The sequence below is a fragment of the Falco biarmicus genome, chromosome 9 (genome assembly GCF_023638135.1).
Source record: "Falco biarmicus isolate bFalBia1 chromosome 9, bFalBia1.pri, whole genome shotgun sequence".
NCBI lineage: Eukaryota > Metazoa > Chordata > Aves > Falconiformes > Falconidae > Falco > Falco biarmicus.
Genome location: NC_079296.1, coordinates 42,395,054 through 42,417,288, shown reverse-complemented (window position 1 = coordinate 42,417,288; position 22,235 = coordinate 42,395,054). Strand labels below are relative to the sequence as shown.

General features: G+C 38.7%; 1 protein-coding gene across 1 annotated transcript in view; it reads left to right on the top strand.

Annotated features, from left to right (window-relative positions):
• Positions 1-22,235, top strand: part of GRID1 (glutamate ionotropic receptor delta type subunit 1) — a 544,815-nt gene that overhangs the window by 337,573 nt on the left and 185,007 nt on the right. The window lies entirely within an intron of this gene.

The following is a 22,235-nucleotide window of genomic DNA, read 5'->3' as shown; positions in this document are numbered from 1 at the left end:
TCTTCATATACACTTTAAGGTTTTCCGTCCTTAGTTTGGGAACCAGGAGTGGCATAAAAGCTGTACCAGGGGACTGAACTTTAGAGAGAAAAAGACAAAAAGGCACATGCATTGAAAAGGCAATAAATAAAGAGCAACACACTCTTATGTAGGTTTGGGATGTCCTCAGGTAGAGGTAAGTACGGGGTTTAGTAACTGTTGGCTTCTATTGAAAGTGAATCTCTGATAAATGCATTGCTATTCCTCTTTCTGAACAGCTCGTGCTGTCTATTATAATCATAGTGGGGTGAAAAGGTTTCAAGTATTCTGTTATGCCACTGATTTTGCATATACTGGACTGGATTTGAGTGCATGAAAAAGCCTACGTGTGTGTTTACATTTATATTTGAAGCTTACCTAGGACATAACCTTTTTGCAAAGCAAAACATTCTTAAAATGACATTTGTTCCTTCATATTAATTGGGAAGAAACTTGTGTAACATGATGCCAGATGTTTGCTACTGTCACAAATCACTCCAGAATAAAAAAAAAAAAAAAAAAACAAAAACGCAGGCATAATTATCTGAAGAAAAGATGAAGCTAGAAGTTTGGAGGAGTAATTTGTCAGGTAAATGAATCTCAACGTGGACTGTGTGAGCATGAATGACACCTTATTTGTCAGAAAGCTGTTACCTATTGAGGAGGACAACTGTTTCATTGCTTTGTTTTCCTTTGCTTCTCTTCCTGGCTTTCTCTTATGCTCTTCCTTAACCAAAACACCCATCTTGAAATAGACAGTGAAACTCTGAATATCCAAAGTGACAGGTATGAAAAACTCTGGAACTTGGTGAAATAAATATTGATGAAGAAGGAAACTCAGAAGGAAACTTGCAGCATTGTGAAGATTCTGATTAACACAGTTGAAAAGGATAATGTGAACAAAGCGTATTGCTTCTGTTTCCTTATTCTTGATGAAACATTACTCATTAGTAGATTTTTACAAATGCCAGACCTCACCTAAAAACAGTTGTTTGCAGCTTTATTTTAGGTTCAATATACAGTTGGCCATATGAGAGGGTAATTCTTGATCTGGAGCCTGAAACAGTTAGATACAGAACCAGTACAGATTGAATCAGACTATTTTTTTTCTGTGTTTGTTTGGGCTTTTTTTAAAGAAAAAGAGTAGTCCAAATAAATAATCGTGTTTTTCCCCAAAATAAAATGTTTTCATCTAAGGTCATTACACTCCTCTATTTAACATTTCAAACAGTAAAACCCCCAGGCTTTTTAAAATAATAAACAATCAAAAGGAAGTGAGGCTATGTGATGATAGCGTGTGTGACTTGTCAGTCTAGAAATTTGAGCTTGTTGACCTATTTCAGTGAGATTTGATACAAAAGTAGAAACCTCAGAGTTGTTACTTTCCAACATATCTTCGGGGAGGGAGGGAGGAGGGAGCAGGGGCATAGCAGTGTTCCTAGATGTGGCCCTTCACTTCCAAAATTAAAGCCAGAACAAATGTATAACTTAAAGTTTTATTTTCCTTTTAAAATAAATGAATAATGCACTTTCTTTAAATTGGAGCACTGAATAAGATTAATCGAAATCTTCATCTTGGATAAATCAAATTATGTTGGCTTCAAATTGTAAATTGTTCATTTGTGACCACCTCCTGGTTTCCAGGAATTCAGACTCTGGGAATAACGTCAACATGCTGGTTAAGCTGCTCGGAAACAGATTTATTTGCGTTTTAAGTGATTTCCTGTTATTATTTTTCTTTTATGTACACTGCTACATAGATAGAAAAAGGTTCTTTTGCTGTACTCATGAGGTATGCTGTTTATGCATGCATGTGTGCACACATGCAAGCTATGTTCTTCGGTCCAGCTTCCTTGAACACTGGTTTCAGCAAGTGCTATTGGAAGGGTGTTGCTGCTTCTAAGATCTTCCTAGGTTTTTTTTTTCCACACTGTTATGCTATGACTTGTTAGTGTATAATTTCATGTGTTCTCTCTCAGCCAGTTGCTTTCAAGCAAAGCAAAAGTTGCCCATGTTGAGTTCCTCATTGTGGACACTGCTGCTACTCTGCTTGTAAACAGCAATCATGTTTTCCCCTGATTTCCCTTATAATAGAATGAATGTGTGTGTGTACATGCTTTTGCAAGGAGGAAGATGTGGATCTGAAATAAAAAAAGGTTGAGGTGAGTGTTTAGATCTGAGAGTCTGAATATCTTATAATTAAAAATATATGCACAATTTCTCACTTTCCCCAAACCTCAGAAATCAGTAGAGCAAGTCTTAGGAAAGAGTGTCAGGCATGCATGTAGTGCAGCAGGAATGGTTGTATGGAGAGAGGCACAGAGCACCAGTTCTTTTGGAGATTGCCAAGAATAGAAGACTTTTGCAAAATAGAAAAAATTGACTTTGGGAAATAAGAGTAAAATGGAAGGTATTTTGTATTACATGGTACCTTATCACTGGAAACAGTGTTTCAAATTTTTCTTTTTAACTTCCATAAATATATTTGTTAAGATCAAATGGCAGTATTAAACAACAACTAGGGTGAAACGATGCAGGTGTATTGACAGGGTGTTTATTATCTCTTAAATAAATATAATATTGATGGTAAGCTATTCTAAATTACTAATGTCACAAGTCATAATGTGGGTGTAACTTCTTTCAATAGCCTGTAGATAGTCATCACTACAAAGAATGAAAGGCATTAGTGACCAAACCTCAGAGCATTAATAGAAATAAACTAAATATTTGTATAAGATAGTTCCTTAAAATATATATGAGTCAGGGAAGAATCAGAATGAGGGAGAAGAGAACAAAAGGTTTCAGAATTATGTTCTTAATTAGTAGGAAGTTGAGATCTAATAAAATTAGGATGGGAAGGAGGACAGAATCCACTTTAAAAAAAAAAAAAAGGATTAAGCTGTTGCAAAATAGTAATAAAAAAAAGCTGGGATAAACTTACCTGGGAATCCAAATATTTTGAAACTTAAACGGATTTCTTTTCTTTTGAGGTTTCCTCAAAGCGGTTTCCAGTGCATTATAAAACCACATTGCTAATTGTTTCTCCCACAATGCATGACAGTCAGACTGACTTTTGAATATTCTTTCCAATTATTGCCACAAAACCTTTCTATTGTATCAGTACAATGACACAGTTTTTACCGCAGCTTGCTATGGCATAGTAAATAACGTATACTGCATTTTCTGGTTTACTGTATTCTACCATTGAGACACCCCAGGCCAGTTACTGAAATAATGTTTTATGTAAGCTGAGAACCTGCCTTCAGGTAAGTGGGTGGCTTTTGGAGGTGCAGTCCTGCAGCGGCTGTAGGATGTGACCAGGAAAGCCAACGTGGCTCTGATCACTCAGGGAGGAGGGGAAAAGGATTAGCACATCTTTATGTACTCTTTCTGCTGTGAAGGCATGAGTATTTCAGGCACAATGCAGGTCTGACTGTAAGCTGTTGCAGCTTCTGTCCTTGGGCTAACTCTCTTTGAAGTGGAGCTTTCCCGTTATAAATGTGTTGGGAAATTGCCCCCTGGCATTCCAGGGGGAGCTCCCCATGGTGCGTTGGTTTAGTGCTGCAGGGAGCAACGAGGGAGAGGGGTCCCACTGGGACAAGCACAGTCAAAAGATGTAAATTGATCCCTGTTTCAGATCTTTCTTAATTTAGTAATGCGATAATGTAAGACCAAAAAAAAAAAAAATGGAACAAAGAAATGAATGATAGCATAGAAAAATAACTAAGCCTGATTTGTTTGTGTATGCCCAGGAGGATAGCATGAAGCTACTGGTCAACAGTGAAATCTAATCATTGCTTTGTTCAAAAATAAAGAAATCTAATATTTTCTTTGTCCACTGCTGAGTTCAGGACAGCCCAGGAATTGGTGTTCATGGAGGATATTTATTAGATTTTATTTAGCTTCTGCTTTACTCTTTCTGTCAGTTTAGACTTCCTATCTGATTTTATCATCGGTTTATTGCAAAGGCAACTGACACTTAGCACTGAGTATTCTTTCACAGTTTTTATTGTACACTGCAAGAAATGATTCAAATACAGGATTAAATGAGATACAGGACACTTTTGAGTGGGCACTTGGAGTGTTAGAGAGGCTCATGAGTTGGTGTATAAAAGCAGCTGCAGCCTCTGGTGTGCTTACCAGGAAAGGGGGGAGGGGAAAAAGACCATCCTGAGACTAAAGAGACACGTGAGCACAGAAAATACGAGATGTCCAAAATTATATAGGATGCCATAAAGAGTTGTAAAAGCATCCGAAGCTGGTTCCTCATACATATAGACCTTTCTCCTTCCTCCTGTATTAGCAAGCACAATTTTTATTAGATAAAAATATAATCCAGTGGAATAATGTGCAAGATGTTATGCAAGGGATATCTGTTGTTGCCTAGTACATGCTAACATCTGTTTACCCCATATGGAAAGTTTTAGAGCAGTCTATATAGAAACAATTCTGCAAACTGAACATACTTTGTTTCTCCTGACTCATTATTTATTTTAAGAACTCCTGTTTGGTATAGCAGCTCTTTCTTAAGAGCTTCTTCCCTTTTTATAATTAATATTTGTCTATATTTTACTTTCATTTGCGAGCTGTTCATGTTCCTACAAAACTTTAACTGTGTTGTGCTGAAGAATGGTAGCTTCAGTTGAGAAGGCAGATAATGGAAATAGTTGAGCATCTGCCCATGAACAGCTACTGGCATGGGGCCATTGCAGGGGGTGGTCTGGAAGCGGGCTGTGCGGGCAATGTTAGAGCTGTAGTGGAAACAGATTGGTTTATTCTGTATCACCTATCTCAGCACCGTCCTTGGCTGTGATGGCAATAAGCACGTTATAAAACTTGGTCAGTACTGCTAGACCTTGCTTATGAGAAATTTTCACCCTTAACAAGGTCTTACATTTAAAGCAGCAGAGTAATAGAGGGATAATAGCACAAAGAGGATTTCGTTCCAAGCCTGACTGTGTTTTGTGTCAGACATTTGTCTATATAAAGAGTAAATAGACAAAAAAGCCCACGAAAACTGCCAGGAAACAGGATTGGAGTCCCCAGCAGGTCCTTGACCTGTGATGCTGTGCCCAGGTATGTGACACCCCATTTGCTGCATCCGGAACCATCTGCCACGGCACGTCAGGCTGCCTGCTGCACCCCTCGGCCGAGGGCCCTGCAGCCGATGTCAGCAGCTACTTACGCTGCAGGTGCAGGGTCGTACGAGGCCAGGGCTCCTTGCAGGCTGGGTTGGCTGGGCCCAGGGTGCTACACATGTCCTGGGGACACATGGGTGATGCTGCCAGTGAGGACCCTGCTCTTGCTGTCGCTGCAGTGCTGCTGAGGAGGGTGGTGTGTATCTATGGACAGGCATTTCCTCCTTCATTCGGTCCCTGCATGTTTTTTTTTTTCTTTTTAGTATTGCCATATCTACACATGATGCCCGTTAGCCCTCCTGTAGTAACTTTCCATGCGCTTATCCAGCTGAATGCTCTTATTTATCATTTATAGGTGCTTTTCCTGGCTCCTTTTCTGTACCTTTATGTACAGGACTGTACTCTGCAGCAATAAATTCTATGACTCCATTGAAAGTCTTATTCCGTTGTTTAAAAAAAAAATATATTTTTTTTGGAAAGCCATCTTTTGTCACCCATTGCCTCTCAATTATGGCATATAGCTTCTACTTACATATAGATGATCCCCTCATACTCTCTGATAATTTTGTATAAGCGTTAGAAAATGCTGACCTTGAAGTGGCGACTGCTGTATTTATAAATGGAAAAAAGATTAATAAAAGATTTGAAAAGGGTTTTTTTGAGGAGTGTTAGTCTCAAAAACCCACCCCACCAACACTCCATAAAAATGCAAATACTGTTCTTTTAAGCCTTGATAATGAATAAATTAATTTACATGATTAAAAAAAACATAACTAGAACAAAATACTTACAATATAAAACATTCCAAGTAAACATTAGGTGTGCTATAATGAACAGCCAATTGAAACTCTTTTACCAATTTAGTTAATTGTTTATTTTTTAATTAAGTTGCTCCCTAATAGAATATCATTTTTGTAAGAATAATTTAAGATGTAAACAATCATATCTCAAACCTTTAGCTGAGTAATTATGTACATTTTAATTTTAGCTCTAGGGAAGTTTTAGGACTGCTCTTTGGCAAATACTTTCTTTGCTAATTAGCTTCCTGGAAATATTATTATGTCAACCACAAAACAATAGAAAACTAAAGAAAACAAGAAATGCCAACCCTTCTGAAAAAGAATTGAAAAAGGATTTTTTTTTTTTTAAATGGAGATGAACTTGCATCAATTCTGAGTGATATAAATGGGAATTACTTTTATGGGCTCATAGGTGGGAGGATACTGAAAAGAAAGGGTAGGGGAGCTTTAGTTTTGTGACCTGAGAAGAGGACTGAACTTGAGGAGGACATTTGTAACAGAGCTGCACACTGAAGTGTGCTAGTTTTTAGCATCATTACTAAAATTTTTATACTTTTGCTATTAGGAAATAATTAGGGGACACTAAAGGGTTTACTACACAGGGTGGTACCAAACTTTGACATTTCTGCCTGGTGTTGGCTATGTTGTTCTCATAGTATGTTTAGATTTTGGAGTTTGGTGAAGTATTTCAAGTAGTCATTATCAAATATTTGTGTCATGATTTGTTTGGGGCCCTTCCCTTTATTGGAGTGATAGAGTTTGCTTGGATTTCAGTAAAATTTGAATCAGCCCTCAAGAATTTTAGTACATTACTTCTGTATTCCTAATATTTGTCCCCCCAACTTCCCTCTTAAGTTTTGGTTTTAATAAGGTTTGCACCTCCTAGCTTCCATTGCCCACCCTATGAAAAACACCATTTAGAAAAGCTGAGGTTTAAAATGTGTTTGCCTTGGTGTTGAGTATGGAGGTAACAGCACAGCGTTTTGTCTTTGCTTACTGTCCTTCTCTGCATCTGCTCTTTTCTGATTCTTTTCTCTCACAATTTCATCCATAAACTTGCTCACCTGGTCTAATACCTTATTGCAGGACCTAATCTTTAACTGCTATCTTTGAAGGCTGCGCTGATCAAATCTATAATTTCTATCAGAACATCTGGGGATGTTCTTAACACCTCTGGCCAGAAGTGTTTTGCTTTGGGGAAATACCAGAACATCAGCCCAGGCATAACTGGTAACCCACCTTTTAGCAGAGTTTGAACATGTTTGTATTCATCTGTAGATCAAAGACTTTTTTTTTGGTGGCAACAATGTCCTTCACCGTAACAACAGTTCTGCTTTAGTGCGTGTCATAGGGGGAAGGCAGAAGGTGTGGAACAAGTGTTCATGTGCAGGTCTGCTTTGGGGGCTTTGACTGGTGCTGGTCTGGCCTGGGGGGCACAGTGAAGGGGACAGACCCTGCCTGGTGCATAGTGCATGGGGGTGACTAAAGCATGGAGTGGCGTGCACGGAGCTCTTGTGGAAGAAGAGATGATTCTCATAGGCAAGGTTTGAGAGGGAAGGTGTGGCACCAAGAAGATGGGCATACTTATAGAAACCCTTGAAGCATAGTTACGTATCATTAGGTGACGGAGAAGGGAGGACCTCAAGCTCACATAAGTTCCTATATAACTGGGAGGAAAGGGACACAGCAGGTCCTGCTTGAGGGATGTTTAAAGAAACATTGTTTTTGAAGGAAGGTTAGCTGATAGTGGTGGGAAGTGAAGGGTCAGTGCAGGACCTGTGATTACAGGGAACAGAGAAAGGAGAAATAGAGATCAGACAGGATGTCTGGGCACTCTCTACAGGATGTTGGAGGGTACCCTTGCCAGAGAAGGGGCAGGCAGATGCTACAGGGGACAGTGGGGTGGGATGTGTGATGCATGGCAGATCTGGTCTGTGATGCAGGGCGTGGCCTCATTTGTTCTTTATTGTGTTTTCACTGCCTTTGCCTTGCTTCATGCCTCCCTCCATATTTCCAAATGCTTGCTCTGTCCTGCAAGGTCCATCTTGCACGTTTGGCTGCTGGTGGGTTGCTGACTGCTGCTGTCTCTAGAAGGAACCCTTGCTCTTGTACCTCTTGGTAATTCATGCACGTGTGTCACAGGGCAGCACAGCAGAGACTGGCCTGAAGCTCGGTGCCAAATGATCTCTGATTAAAGCTGCAGGTGGGTGAGGCAGCTGCTATTTTTTCTTCTTTCCATTTGGCCTCGGTCACTTGCTGTCTAACTGCTGAGCACCTTGTGTAGTGAACTGTACAACTGGCCTGCCTTTTCAGTGATCTTGTAATTCAGTCACTGAATCATACTGACCCTCTTTTTTTATCCTTTTCCTGATAATTATAAACTTGCTCTGCTGTGCCTGAGATAGCAGAAGTTATGAAATAACTTGAACTTCAAAGACTGTAAGAAATTTCAATTCTCAATGATTTTCTTGTGTTGTCTGCAAAACAAGGTTCATTTGTAATTCCAATTTTTTATTGTGTCACAATAGTATTGCATATGAACTGAAAGGAGGACCAAACCTGTTCAGTAGTCTCCTGATGTAAGGCAGAGCTGAACTCTAAAATTTGCTATGTATGTGAAGACAGAAGAAAGTGTGTTATACAGGGAAGTGGTACAGCAAAGCAGCACCTGTCAGCATTTAGCTTGCAGGTGTATGTGCCAGCTTTTGGTGTTCGGTGCCATGCAATGTGAGATCCATAAGCTCAGCAGCATGGATGCTAAACCCAGAAGTGCCAGATAAAGTCCTTGGTTTCAGAGCAGCACTACTTTTAGTCAGGGTGCTGCCTAAATACGTGATATCTCCTCAGTGTAGGTGCTACATATAAATGCTTTTCTCATGCATATCAAACCTTGGGATTGTTCATTCACAATTCCCCTCCTCTGTCTCTGTGCCTGTCACTGATGAACTTCATGGGCAATTGAAAAGCTCTGTCCATTTGAAAGTCTTTTCCACCTAATTACAAGGACAAATAATATAGTGCTTAAAAATCCATTTATTTTACTCAACCCAACAGTCAAAAAGTTAAAGCTTGTCTCAATGAAGAACATTCGGACTGTACTTAAAACTGCATTTACGCTGTTCTTAGTCACCCATTGCTACTGACCTCCAGCTTCTAATGGGAGCAGACTCTTTTATAGGGCACTGTCGATTTTTTTATGCATCAACTTTCCCTGCTACATAACCATTGTAAAAATACTTCTAATCCTCTTCTGTTGGTGTGTTTGCCCTGTTAAAAGGTAAAGTGCAACTTTGTGCTGTAGGTGACTAGAAGGGTATGTGTTACAAAATTACCCAGTATTGTCAGCTTTTCTTTCAAAACATAAGGTTTTAGTTGTGTGGAAGCAAGGCAGATTTCAATAAAGACTTGGGAGCTTTCTGGTGAATTGTGGAACATCACATAGATATTCCTTAATTTCAGAAGGTCTCACAAAACAGGCATCCATGGCATGAGGGGGTGAGAGTTTCCTCTGAAAACAGAAGACTGCTTCAGTGAACAGATATTTTGTAATTGTGTCATTGGAAAAATGTTAACAAATATGTATTAAATGACTAGGAGTCCAAAATGCTCCCGATTCATTAACTTATTACTGCTTTCCTTCTAACAGTGGTTTTCCCCATTATTTGTATTTTCTTCTTCAGTCCCGTTATTAGCCAGTGATTAAATTGATTGTACTCCTCGTTCTTGAGCTCTGACAACAAAACCATTCTCTCAACGAAGTATTCAGTAGTGCAAGTTGGGACACTTCATTATTTTGTCTCTAGTAGTTGATCACAAAGTTTTGTGGTTTGTGTTTTGTTTTGGTGGTGTTTTTTGGCTTTCTATTTTTAATAGAAAACAGAAGAACATCAAATATCTTAAAATGAATATACTAAAAAATGAAATGCATAACATTATTGTACTAATGGCATCTGCTGCGGATTGGACTCTGCAGGAGAAAAATGTGAGGAATACACTTACAATCCCACATCAGATCATGCTCTCTACCCTTTTATCACAGTATCAATCCCCTCTCCCATCGGCATCTGCTGCTTCTGCCTACACAGTGTTTTCCCTTTTGGAAGACAGGAACAGCAGTCTGTCCTGGCCTAGAAGATGCATGATGCTGATATGTTTCCAGTTCAAGTGCCAGGAGCTGTGTGCACTTATTACTTCTATGCAATGCTATGACTTTCCTTTAGCTGCCTTAAGCATCTCTAAATGGCACCTTTCTCTATGTAAACACATCCTCTAAAATGAGTCTGAGCAGTAATCCTTTTGCCTTCTTGATTTTAATGTGGTCTTGTCCTTCTCCTGTTGACCACAGAGTTTTCTGTGATACATTTTAAACAAATCCCTTAAACAAATGTGTGTACTCCAGTCCATGCTGCAAGCTTTGTAGTTATCACAGGCTGGGTGGTGTCTGTTATAGGATGCAAGGAAAGGGTTTTTTGGTGTTAGCTGTAAACTGTGAGGCTTATAAGCATGTTTTTTGTAGCTTACAATGATAATTCAAAATGCTCAAGATAATTCAAGAACTCTCTAGGGCAAGGAGTCAGAATATTTCCCACTGTCCTTAAGGTCTAAGAGCAATAATTAATTTGGCTTTTCCATGAGCAGAGAGGGGTGGTAACAGTATCAATTTGCCCTTCTGATTTCTGGATGTAAAAGCAGGAGCCAAGATTATACCAACTTTTCCAGTGTATTTCCAGGCTGCTGGTGACTTCAAAGTGTTGGCATGACTGGGGGTTGTGGTGGAGCTGCAGGCTGCATTAGGACATGGGTAAGGTTGGGTAGTTGCTAGAAGTTAACTGTTATAATAACTACCACCTGTACTGAGGTTTACAGGCTGGTGAAAATGTACTTTTAGTGAAACTGAATTGCATCTAGATGAAGGACTATGGCCCTCGCTGGCTCTGTTTTTTTTTTTTTTTAATTTTTTTTCATTCTTGTACCTCCTTTGACACTTTTTTAGTGCAGAATTGGAGTTTTCTGTCTCAGGTTCTACTGCCATCATGTGGAATTTGTTGATCCCCATAAAACCATCTGGAGGCAGCTGTTTGGCAGTCAGGTGCTCTTGTAGCAACACCTGAAGAGTAGAGGAAATAGTGAAGTGTGGGTCCTGGTTCACATGAGAACATGAAAACTGCTTTGCTGAAGCACACCAGAGGCTTACAAGGATGAGCCACTCTCCAGTTGCTGACAGCAAATGGGAGGAATAATCCAACAGCAGTCCCTTCGGGTGCTACTTCCTGAATGCATAAGCACAAGTTAGTTTGTATGAAGAGGTTTGTAGGCATGGAGAGTACATAATAATCACAGTTGATGGTTTCATTAGTTCCATCCCTGGGTCTGATACAGTGTAGCAAAAGAAATTAGGTGTTTTAGCATTATACTTAGCAAAAACTGTGAGTGATGCTGGATATGACCTGCTGTCCCTCTACTTATTTTGCTGACAGATATATATCAAAAACTTTTTCTTTATAAAATATTCTGTAAAATGTAATGAAAATAAATAGAATGCTTTGAAAGCATAAAACAGTTTTTTATTTCCAAGGTTTAAACTATGAACCTTTCCCTTGATTTACATCCTAATAATCTGATTTATACCCATTTATTGTTTACATTTGTTTATATATAATCTGGTGTCTGATCCTGGTTATCTTCTTTGAGGGCTAAGACAGGATATTAAACTTGTGATACAAAACAACACAAATACTTCTCAAAGGCACCATTTTTCATGCATTGCAATGAATATAATAAACTAATGCAATAAATTGTGAGTCATAATGGTTGTAATTCTTCGCTTTTCATTTACTTGTAACAGTTGCAATATTCCTAGTTTATTTAGCATTTCTATTAAAATTGAGACTTTCTCCATGAAGCAGGACTGAACCCTTCAGAAAGGAACCACTAATAATTCTCCTTAATTACTAAATTAATAATAAATATTTACACTCTAAGACTTTTAAAATAATTTATTCCTCACACCACTACTTGGTGATGTGTGGGTAAATATATTAAGTGTATATAATTATTATGAAATGTTATTAATTGGAACCGAATAAATGAAAAAAAAGGTGTAATTTCCTATTAATTTTTTGAATGTGTAAAAGTTGCAATTTAGAAACATACTGTATGAAAGCTAAATTAAAAATATATTCAATAAAATATATCTTTCAGTCAAAACTATGGTTTTTAAACTGGATGTTAAGCACTTTTTTTTTTTTTTTTGGCTTCATGCGATTCTGAAGTCATTAGAAATGAGGTAAAATAGCAGAATTTCACTCTATCAATCAAGGGATGGTAATGCTGGTTCAAGTGGACCTGCTGCTATAGAGGCATACTAAGTTAATGTATGTGAAGAGTTACTTAGACATCCTGATATTCACTTGAAAATATTTTCTGTCCTAATTTTATGATTTAGATTTTTTTAAAAATGGAATTCTTTTGTATAAATTATATAAAAAATGTATCTGCCTGAACAAGTAATAGGGGTCTGCCAAAAAATTTTTAACTGCCACCTTATTAGTGTCTTCATGTAAGTGAAAAAGACAAGAAAATGAAAAAAAGAGGTGAACATCTCAGTTCACAGAAAGATTCCTGCTGTACTGGGTGAAATATTGTGTGGAAGACTTAGGTTTGGTCTAGCTTACACCAAACTCTCAGCACAAACTGTATTATATCAGACTTGATACAAGGTGATAAGGACCATTTGCTTGGCCAATTACACTGTCCTGACTTTGACTTATGAAAGCAGAATGAAATTAATATCTAATCATTATAACACAAGTATACGCTTTCTGTGTATTCTCACAGTTTATTTGGAAATGCTTAATCCTAGGAATTGTATATCCGGTTGTGCACATACCAAATATTTTCTGAATACCATCGTTCTTCCTCCTTTTCTTTAAACTGGACAACTTGATGAACTAAGTCTTTGGCAGAACATTGAAAGAAGGTTATAATTGCCTGCATGTAATTCGTGGCACAAAAATGTCTGACTTTTCACCTTATACTGCTGTCAGGGTTTGATTGGGGGGTGGGGTGGGGCGGGTGTGCACGGGTTGTTTTTTGTTTTTTGGGGGGTTTATTTTTTTGTTGTTTTTGTTTGCTTTTTTTTTGTTTGTTTTAAGAGAAACAGTTGAGAAGAAGAAGGGCTTGTGGCAGGGTGCGGAGAGGAGCCGAGTTGTGTGAGCGGTTGCTGCGGTGGCCGGAGGTGGGAGGGCCCCGCGGACCTGTCCAGGGTCCTGACCGGGCACGGGGTTCCCTTTTTCTTTAGTCACTTTGCCTCCGTGCAGCAGAAGGCTCTTTCCTACTCCAAAAATCGGAGCTATGGGAACAAACTATTTTCTTGTCTTCCCTATTTACTGGTTGCAGAAGCACCTCGTTATAATTAAATGAATAATTTTTTAAAAGGAAAAAAAAAATCAGTCTGGAAAGGAATCTTGATGGAGCTGGGAGAGTTGTAGTTTATCTTTGAGACAGAGGGCAGGCAGCAGGTATAGCTGCTCTGCAGGGTCTCAAGATAGCTGTCATGCACTTCAAGCCAAATTATTTTCCCTTTGCTGCTTCTAATGTATATATTTGCACATATTGCTGACCAGGTGACTTCAGGTTGGAAACAAACTCCTTTTTATCTTTCTCTTGAGGGAGGAATTTTGAGGCTATAAACCCAATTGGTTTTATAGAAGTTTTTTTGGATGAATTCTATAGAGATGGAATTTATTTTAATAAAACAGAGTGGAGTAGAGTCCTTGCAGTAGGATATTTCACCCTATCTTTCCTGTGACTTGAACAATTGGCCTCTAAGGGTCTTCACACAACTGATACCAAATCAGCCAATGCATCTCACTTTGCTCCTTGTGGCCGAGTCCCTTTAGTGTGGAGAAGCATCCTTCCTCAATGATAGGTTCAACAGAAAGATCAAATGATGAATTGTCAGTTGTATTGAATTATCTTCCCACTCTAAGAAGAGGCTGTGCTTTATCATCATTGTAGAATAGTGAGAGGAGGTAAAAAGGAAAGGAGGAGAGGGAAAAGCAAGAGGAGGCATTTTGTATTAGTATTATCATCAGTAGTATGAAATTACTGATGATATTGAGGGTTCTTACATTCACACTACCTTTACAAATACTAAATTCTCTTTAAGTGGTGTGAGCGTTCCCATACTGAGCCTTTACATGCTGAGTTTCTGCCCAGAGCACATCTTTATGATTTTTATAAGTCCTTAATAAAAAAGCTTCTGCAAGAAATGCTGTCAGAGATGTAACTACATCATCATGAATAAAGTTGTGAAGGAAAGTGTGTTTAATAGAAAGTCAATACGATGAAGCTTGTGTGGAGTAATTCCTCCAATATTCCTACAGTAACAAAACAATTAAAAATCAGTGTCTCATTTAAAAAAAAGTCACGTGGTCTGCTAGAGGGCTGAGAGAGAAAGGTATGTGGGTGCTAATGATATTCCCCTCAGCACCCATAATCCATATTGCTCATCAGCTTTAGCAACAGCCACATCCTGCTTAGGATTCAGTTCACATTCCTCTGCCACATTCTGCAGCCATTGCATTATCTGCAGAGGCAAGAGCGACTACTAATAGTACCAGAATGGAGCAGCCCAATGACTGACCTGCGATATGACAGCTGTTTGCTGAAATGATTAAAAGAAAAAAAGTTCTAACAGGGCCACTAACTCTCCCCAACAAATATACCTATTTGGCAGGTTTCTATCCCCTTCTGCAGGAAATCGTCATCACAAATCAAGAATGGAGGGAAGTGGGGAGAGGTGGTCTGGTGCATCATTTGTATTTCTGTTCTTGCACTCTTTGGAATGAGGATAAGTGAATGTGCTCCGTCTGTTCCAAAAGTGCAACAAGTAATGATTCACTATATATCAATGGCATAAAAAGGGGGGTTTATTCACATTCCTTCACATAAAAGCAGCTGACAATTGTTAACTCTTTTTCATTATTAACACAGCATCACTAGTGTTACAATTATTAATGCTGTGCCTGGTTTGCTGAGTTCCACTTTATTGATTTTATTTTGATTGGGGTAAGACTGATTGCCACCTTGGAAAACAAAGTTGTCCTTGAATGACACTATTTAAATATTACGTACCCCTAAACATTCATTAAGCCTCATGCTTTAATTAAACCTAAGTATTACCACTAAGTGTTGGAGGTGTGAAAACAGAAGCAGAAACAGGATGTACCTGAGGGCCTTTTCCTTGTCACTAGAAAATGTCTAAATCACTGTGAAATAAAGAAGCCAGTGAGAGTTTTGATTTTTGGGGGGCACATCAACTACATTAAAATGTGTCTTTTTTTCCCTATGCATTTGTTCTTGATGGCTCATAAATTTTCCCTCTAGGAAGTGTTTTGTTTTATGTATGTATGCGTGTCTGTTGCTTTTGTGTTCTTTTACTGACTCTGTGAAAGCTAATGAGTTTTGGGGCAAAAGACTGGAAGCCAGTCTGATAGGCTCATATTCTGGATTCATAAGGTCTAGGCTCTGTTTCTGCTACTTACCTGCTGCACGATGTTGGACAAATCTTTGTTCTTGTATATCCTCTCCTGCCCATTTTGCTGCTATTGTAGTTTCCTTTTAATGGGAATCTTGACAAATTTGATTGTTTAAATATAATTGTTTTTTTCCTAGCTGTTTTTGTAGGTCACTGTGTTTTTGTGTGACATCTTGTATTGACTTCTCCAATGGTTTTGGCATATCCCACATACCTCTGTAATCACCATGTTGCCACTTCTCACTCATTGGTGCTGATCCGTTTTTCTTGGCTCTGCCATGCTGCTGTCATCCAATATTCAGCTCGTGCAGAAAGAGCTAAAAATATCTCCTTTTTTTTCCTTTTTTTTTTTTTTTGTGTGTGTGTGTAGAACTTCTCATCTGTAGATCTAGAGTTGTTTAACAGTTCACATCTCTGTTTCCCAGTGTCATTACAGTGGTGCAGAGAACACAGGCTTACTTCCCATGGTCACATAGCCAAGTTAAGGGCAGAATAAAATGCTAGAAGCGATCATATGGCTTGTCCCGCTTGTGAAAAATTCTCTGTAACAGGCAGGTACCCTGATGTTTTATGTAGCTCATGTTCCCAAGGATGAACAAGACTATCTAATAAGAGCACATTTACTTCTGTCTTTGCACGTATATCATAATTGAGAAGTATTTTGCTAATATTTTCTGCCTGACACATCTGTGCCTACTTAGGAATTTATTCCTTCTACAGCAAAATAGCTGTTGTTGAGTCAGCAGTTTCCTAATATTATGTAATAATAAAGAATGTAAGAGATTTTGCAAAAGAATTTGCTTAGTTTTATGCTGTTTTTATGATTAGAAATGACACCTGGGCTTTCAGGTAAAGTGCTTGAGGAATTTAGATCATAAAATAATGGTTTGTGCACTTTTGGCTCCTAAAAAGTGGCATATACATTGTAGAAATAAATAGAATAGAGATCTTAAACAAATACAAATTTGTTTTGGTCTAGTGAACATGGAAAAACAGGGAGATTCCTTATGGCTCATTAGCCCTTCAGAGCTTTGACAGAGGGGCATTGGTCAGATAAATCAATGACATGTAACATTAACAAAATCTGAGATTTAGTTTTTAATTATATGACTGCATTCAGGGATGGATGCAAAAGCAGTGCCATGGCTGCAGGGGCAATCCACACTTAAGGAATTACCTGTGGGCAATGGCAATTACTGTGTGGAGGCTAAAGAACTATATTTTTTCCAGTGAAGTGAAGCTATGAAGAAACAAAATGCCTTGTGTTACTTTGCAGTAATAATTGAGACTGAGTGATATGTTAACCACTGTTCGAACTCTTGTTCTTAAATTAATACAGCAAATATAGCCTGGTTCAACTGAAAACAGTTATGCTGGTAACAGGTAAAATACCAGGTAATTTATGACAAATTCTATTGGCAGAAGAGCTCTGGCCCATACAGAGATAAGATCAAATGAGTTCAGGCCATGAGACAGCATTGTTTTACATTACATTATTGGGCTATGCTAGGTGTGTTTCTAATGGAAACAGCAATATCCCAGAAAGCGAGCATGGCCTTTGGGTATCACAGGCTGTGAATTTTTACCTACTTACATTTGGAGTGAGTGGGAAGAGCGGATTTGGGTTTCAGTCTCTTGGAACTGAATCATTCCAATGTTTTATTTTCAGATTAAATCCCAACCCAGGCTGGGCCTGCTGTGTCATGTTAACATATGGTTCTGGGAAATTTAATTTCTTTATTACATTTAAGTCATTTTGGACATCTCATCTAGTCAGTCTCTCTACCTTGACCTGGCAGCAAGCCATGCAGTGTGCCTGTTGTAGAGTGGAAGGAACTATAGAACGCCCCAAGTGGCTTGTTGGGACGTTTCGGGGCTGGAAGCATTACAATTGCACTCTCTAGGTGGGATTATTCTCATGTTACTGACCTGGGATCTCTGACTGTGTTAGCTTGGAGCTCCCTGCTCTGCTGTCCACTGTGCAGCATGGGCTTGCCCTTGATTCCCTTTTTGCAAGGCAGGATTCTCACTCAGTGTTGAAACACATCACAGAAACTTCCCGATGGTTTGAACTGACTACAAAAAATCAATTCAGTCAATTTTCCCTAATACAAGGGTTCCTCTTTTTAATTGTTCCTTCTAATGCCTGCCATTATCATAGTCACTGGCCAGAACTGCTGGCAGTTTTAGTATTGCAGAGTGCTCCCTGCTCTCCCCCTAGCCACTTCTGTCTGCTCTACAATCTCTGTTTGGCTTTCTTAGGAAAATGGATCAGTCCTGCCAGCAACCCTGCCCCTGCCGGGGTCCTCTCCCCACGGGGTCACAGCCTCCTGCGGGCACCCACCTGCTCTGGTGTGGGACCCTCCCGGGCTGCAGGTGGGGATCTGCTCCTCCATGGACCCCCACGGGCTGAGGGCACAGCCTGCCTCACCGTGGGCTGCACCGCGGGCTGCGGGGGAACCTCTGCCCCGGTGCCTGGAGCCCCTCCTGCCCCTCCTGCGTGACCTGGGGCTGCAGGGCGGCTGCTCTCACACAGTCTCACTCCTCTCTCCAGCTGAAATTTGTTGCACAGGGTTTTTTTCCCCTCTTCTTAAATATGTTATCCCAGAGGTGCTCTGACTGTTGCTAATGGGCTCAGCCTCGGCTAGTCGTGGTTCCATCTTGAAGCCAGCTGACATTGGTTCTATTGGACACGGGGGAAGCTTCTGGCACCTTCTCACAGAATCCACCCTTGTAAGTTCTGTGCTACCAAAACCTAGCCACACAAACCCAGTACATCTTCCTATTAGAGAAAACTTGGGGCTTTGGTTAAAGACATAAGGTGTACACTTTACAAGTGAACCTGCCTTCTAGTGTGTTTTTGTAGGCTACCTTTTTGGTCTTTATACAGTATTTTCCTCTGGAAGTCTGATTTTGAGCAGCAGATGTTTGGTTACCTTTTAACTTACTGTTTTCTCTGAACTTTGGCTATGACTCCTATATGTGCTTATAACATGATTCTGCCTCATCACTCCAAGGCAGATGCTGGGCCTTTGTTCCTTGTAATATCCCAGTTTTACCTTATGACATTACCTAGATCCTTTAGAACTGCCACTGAGATTTTTTTGAGGCTTGATAATAGCATCAACTGTGTATTAAACTGGAAACTTGGAAACTAGGAACAGGTATTTACCTGATTTGAATGCAACGCTTGCAGTTTAGCATATCTGTAACCAGTTTTGAGAGAGAAATATCAATACAAATTATTTTGTATTATCAAACCAGAGGGCAGCAATTAAGTCAGTAATACCAAGGTATTGATATTAATTACAGTCATTGATGGTCAAATCATAACTGCTCTCTGCCTTCCAGTCTTGTGGTTTTTTATTTCAAAATACAATACTTTTCCAAAATCATGTTTTGAGAGTGAAGTGAAACTTGACATTGCATTCAATAAACTGCATTGATTTTGCAGGAGCAACTACAGTCTAGCCTCAGTAGGTCTGCACAGCTCCGTGGCTGCCACTGTGCTGGGTGACAGGCAAACATACCTGGTGCTTCTCAGATCACCTGGTGGAGAAAGAGGAGACAGAGCAGAAGCAGACACCTTTGTCCATATCTTAAAATATAATAGATTTAATCTTTTTTTTCAGATGTTTTGTTTTGCATCTGAAATTGGATCCTTCCTAGCTAGGTAACCCAAAGTCCATGTATGCCTTTTTCTTGTAAATCCTGGCCCTTTGTTACTGTATTGATCTTCTTTGGCCTGCATATAATGATTGTATTGACTTAGCTGTTCAGCCTGTCACCCACCATAATCCCTAGGTCCTTTTCAGAAGAGGTACTACCTGGCCAGTCCTGGCCCATACCACTGTATGAAGAACTTTGCACTTTCCTTTTACCTTGCTCTGCTTTGCCTGGCATCATGTCAGGTTCTCCCTTTGCTTTGGTGCCACTTGCACGTCTGCTGAGGGTGCTGCTGTGTCATTATCCAGGCTGATGATGAAGATAATGAAACAAAAGTCCTGGCACCAACCTCTAAGATACTTTGCCCACTACAAGCAACAGTCAACAACCGCTGGTGAACTGTCGATTGCTGCCTTCTGAACATGGAGGTTCAGCACCTTTCCAGCTCATGAAACTGCCTGTTCCTCCAGGGCATACCTCTCCACCTGCCAAATGAGCCTACTGTGTAAGACGGTCCCAGAGACCTGGTGGAGATAAAAGTTTTGGTGTTTCAGTATACATTTAGTTTCAAAATGGGGCAAACCAACTCTTTAAAGAATTTTTAGAACATCAGGGTTCCATTGCAGAAATATTTATTTATGAAGCTGAAATATTATAGTGAAATACAGTATGAAAAACATTTATTCCTTATATTTTTAAATGGATAGTATGAATGATTAGAGAAAGCAGGTGCCAAAGGAACCTGCTAATTTTTAATTAATTGTTAAAGTTGAAACATTTAACTACAGTAACGTATTCTGATGGAAAATAATTTTGGCAAAGACTGACCAGTTTAACATGCATATAATCCAACACAAATAAATGTGTATCTATTCCTGTAGAATTAATACATTAAGTTTTATTTAAGGGATTCCACAATTTCATGATTTAAAATTTTTTTGCTATCTTTTCAAAATGTTCTGTCAATCAGAAAATGTCAGTTGAAATGATCGCTGAAGACAAATCTATGTTACTTCTCCAGCATTAGAGGAATTTGAACTAAAAATGAAATTAACCTGTATTATTTACATTGAATTTTACTAATCAGAACTCCAGTATAACATACGTAGTTTGAATAATACCTTCTATTTAGGTAACATTTCTAAAAGGTTTCAAGGATGTTTGACGGGCTTGACTGAATAAAAGTAAATCAAAAGGGTAAATTAACTTAATCACCATTTATGTCACGGAACAACTTATTTTGGAATTTGCTGGGGATGGGATGGCTTCCACTTGTGGAAACTGATGGATATTTCTTTATGGTAGCTGGTGGAGACTAGCGTGGTTGAATAGCTCTTGATGAACTCTCACCAGGTCTGACATGCAACTTCAGCATTGTCAGAGGGAAGACAGAACCTACAGTCTGCCACCAAATATTCAAAAAGTTGTATCCATTTCATCATACTTGTGTAGTATAATGAAATTGATTTCAACTGGACTGTGCTGTTGAGGATATGACCTTTCTCATTATGGATGGCTTTGAGCCTGGTTTGTTCATCATTCTATAACTTCTTGGTAATTGCTGGGTTTGGATATTTAGTGCATTGCTTTTTTCTCTTCCCCATTACTCTTAAATTAATGATGAAGAATTCTGACAAGAAAAGAATGGAAGAAAATGAGTCTTTTCTTCCATTCACTCTTCTCTGTTCATCTGAAGTAAAACCAAAATTTTCCATGCTTCGATGGTTGTGACTGGATTTTCTGCAAACTTTTAAAACAAATTTTACCTGTAAAACAATTTAAGTAACCAAGCAAAACAATATGCAGGATAAATTCTATTTCAGAACTACAATACTATAATAAGCTTTCAGACATAGGCTTTTCTCATGAAAATTACTTTCCAACAATTAGTCTAATGCTATGATTAGCTTTGTGGAGTTTAGTAAAATTTGAAGGTTTTTGGCTGGGTTTTATACATTTCCTTTAATGTGGCTGCTTAACTCTTTGATCTTTAAAATAAACTTTTGCATATTAGTATTTCAAAATGTTTGTATGTATATTTATGTCTTATAAAAAAGAAATGAGGATTTAGCTTGTAGATACAAATTCAGGTGTTCATCATGTGCATTTAATACCATTCACAAAATGTAAAAAGACTGGCATCCTGTGAAGGTAAGTTAGGAAGAAATACAGGAGTGGGAAGATGTGATATTCTCAGCTGTGAGTGCTTTCCTCTGCCTTCTCCCATACTGAGCTTAAGTGCTTTCAAAGACATGTTTCTCTGTTGTGCCTTCCTGCATTTCTGCATGGTCTTTAAAGATGCTGAGCCAGTGGTTGAATGTGGTGCTGCCTTTCACAAGCAACAATTGATCCAGCCATCCTTTTTTGTAACTCTTAAGTGTTGCCATTAGGTAATCTTTAGTATACTACTTACGTGAAATTATGGTGCTAAAGGCTGAGTCAGCATATAACAAGTTGATGGTTAATGGAACTGTCTGCACAGAGCACCAGTGGTTATTAGAAAAGTAAATATTTTGTACGTGAAATAATTCTACATTAATATAGAAGACATTCCTTTTCCTTACTACATTGGGTGTTTACATTGGACTTGTAAAATTATTTGTATTCACTTACATATACTGCAGATTATTGAATCTTAAATGCAATTTAGAGCTTTTTGCCCAGAGACTTGCATTTGTGTTTGGTAGATAGAAGGAAAGGTAATAAGCAAAGCTTTTGAAGAGTGAGAGCTAGCAGACTATAAAATAAAACTTGAAGTCTATTAGGATGAAAAATTATGGAAGTCACGCCAGCAAGACTGGAAAAACCCGTAGTCACTAGCAAAGGGAGAATTAAGAAACCTACACAGTCTTTTCTATCTGATTTTCATAATTTTGTTGAGCATTCAAAGATTGAGAAGGTTGGTTTGAGGTGATTAAAAAACTTCAAATGACAACAATTTTTAATTAATATTAGTTAGTCAATGTATTGTAATTTACTTTGTAACAATGGAAATGTTGGAAAACGGGCGAGACTAAGAATGGTGTTTAGAAATGTAATGAAACCATTCGCTAAGAGTTTTAATTAACCACC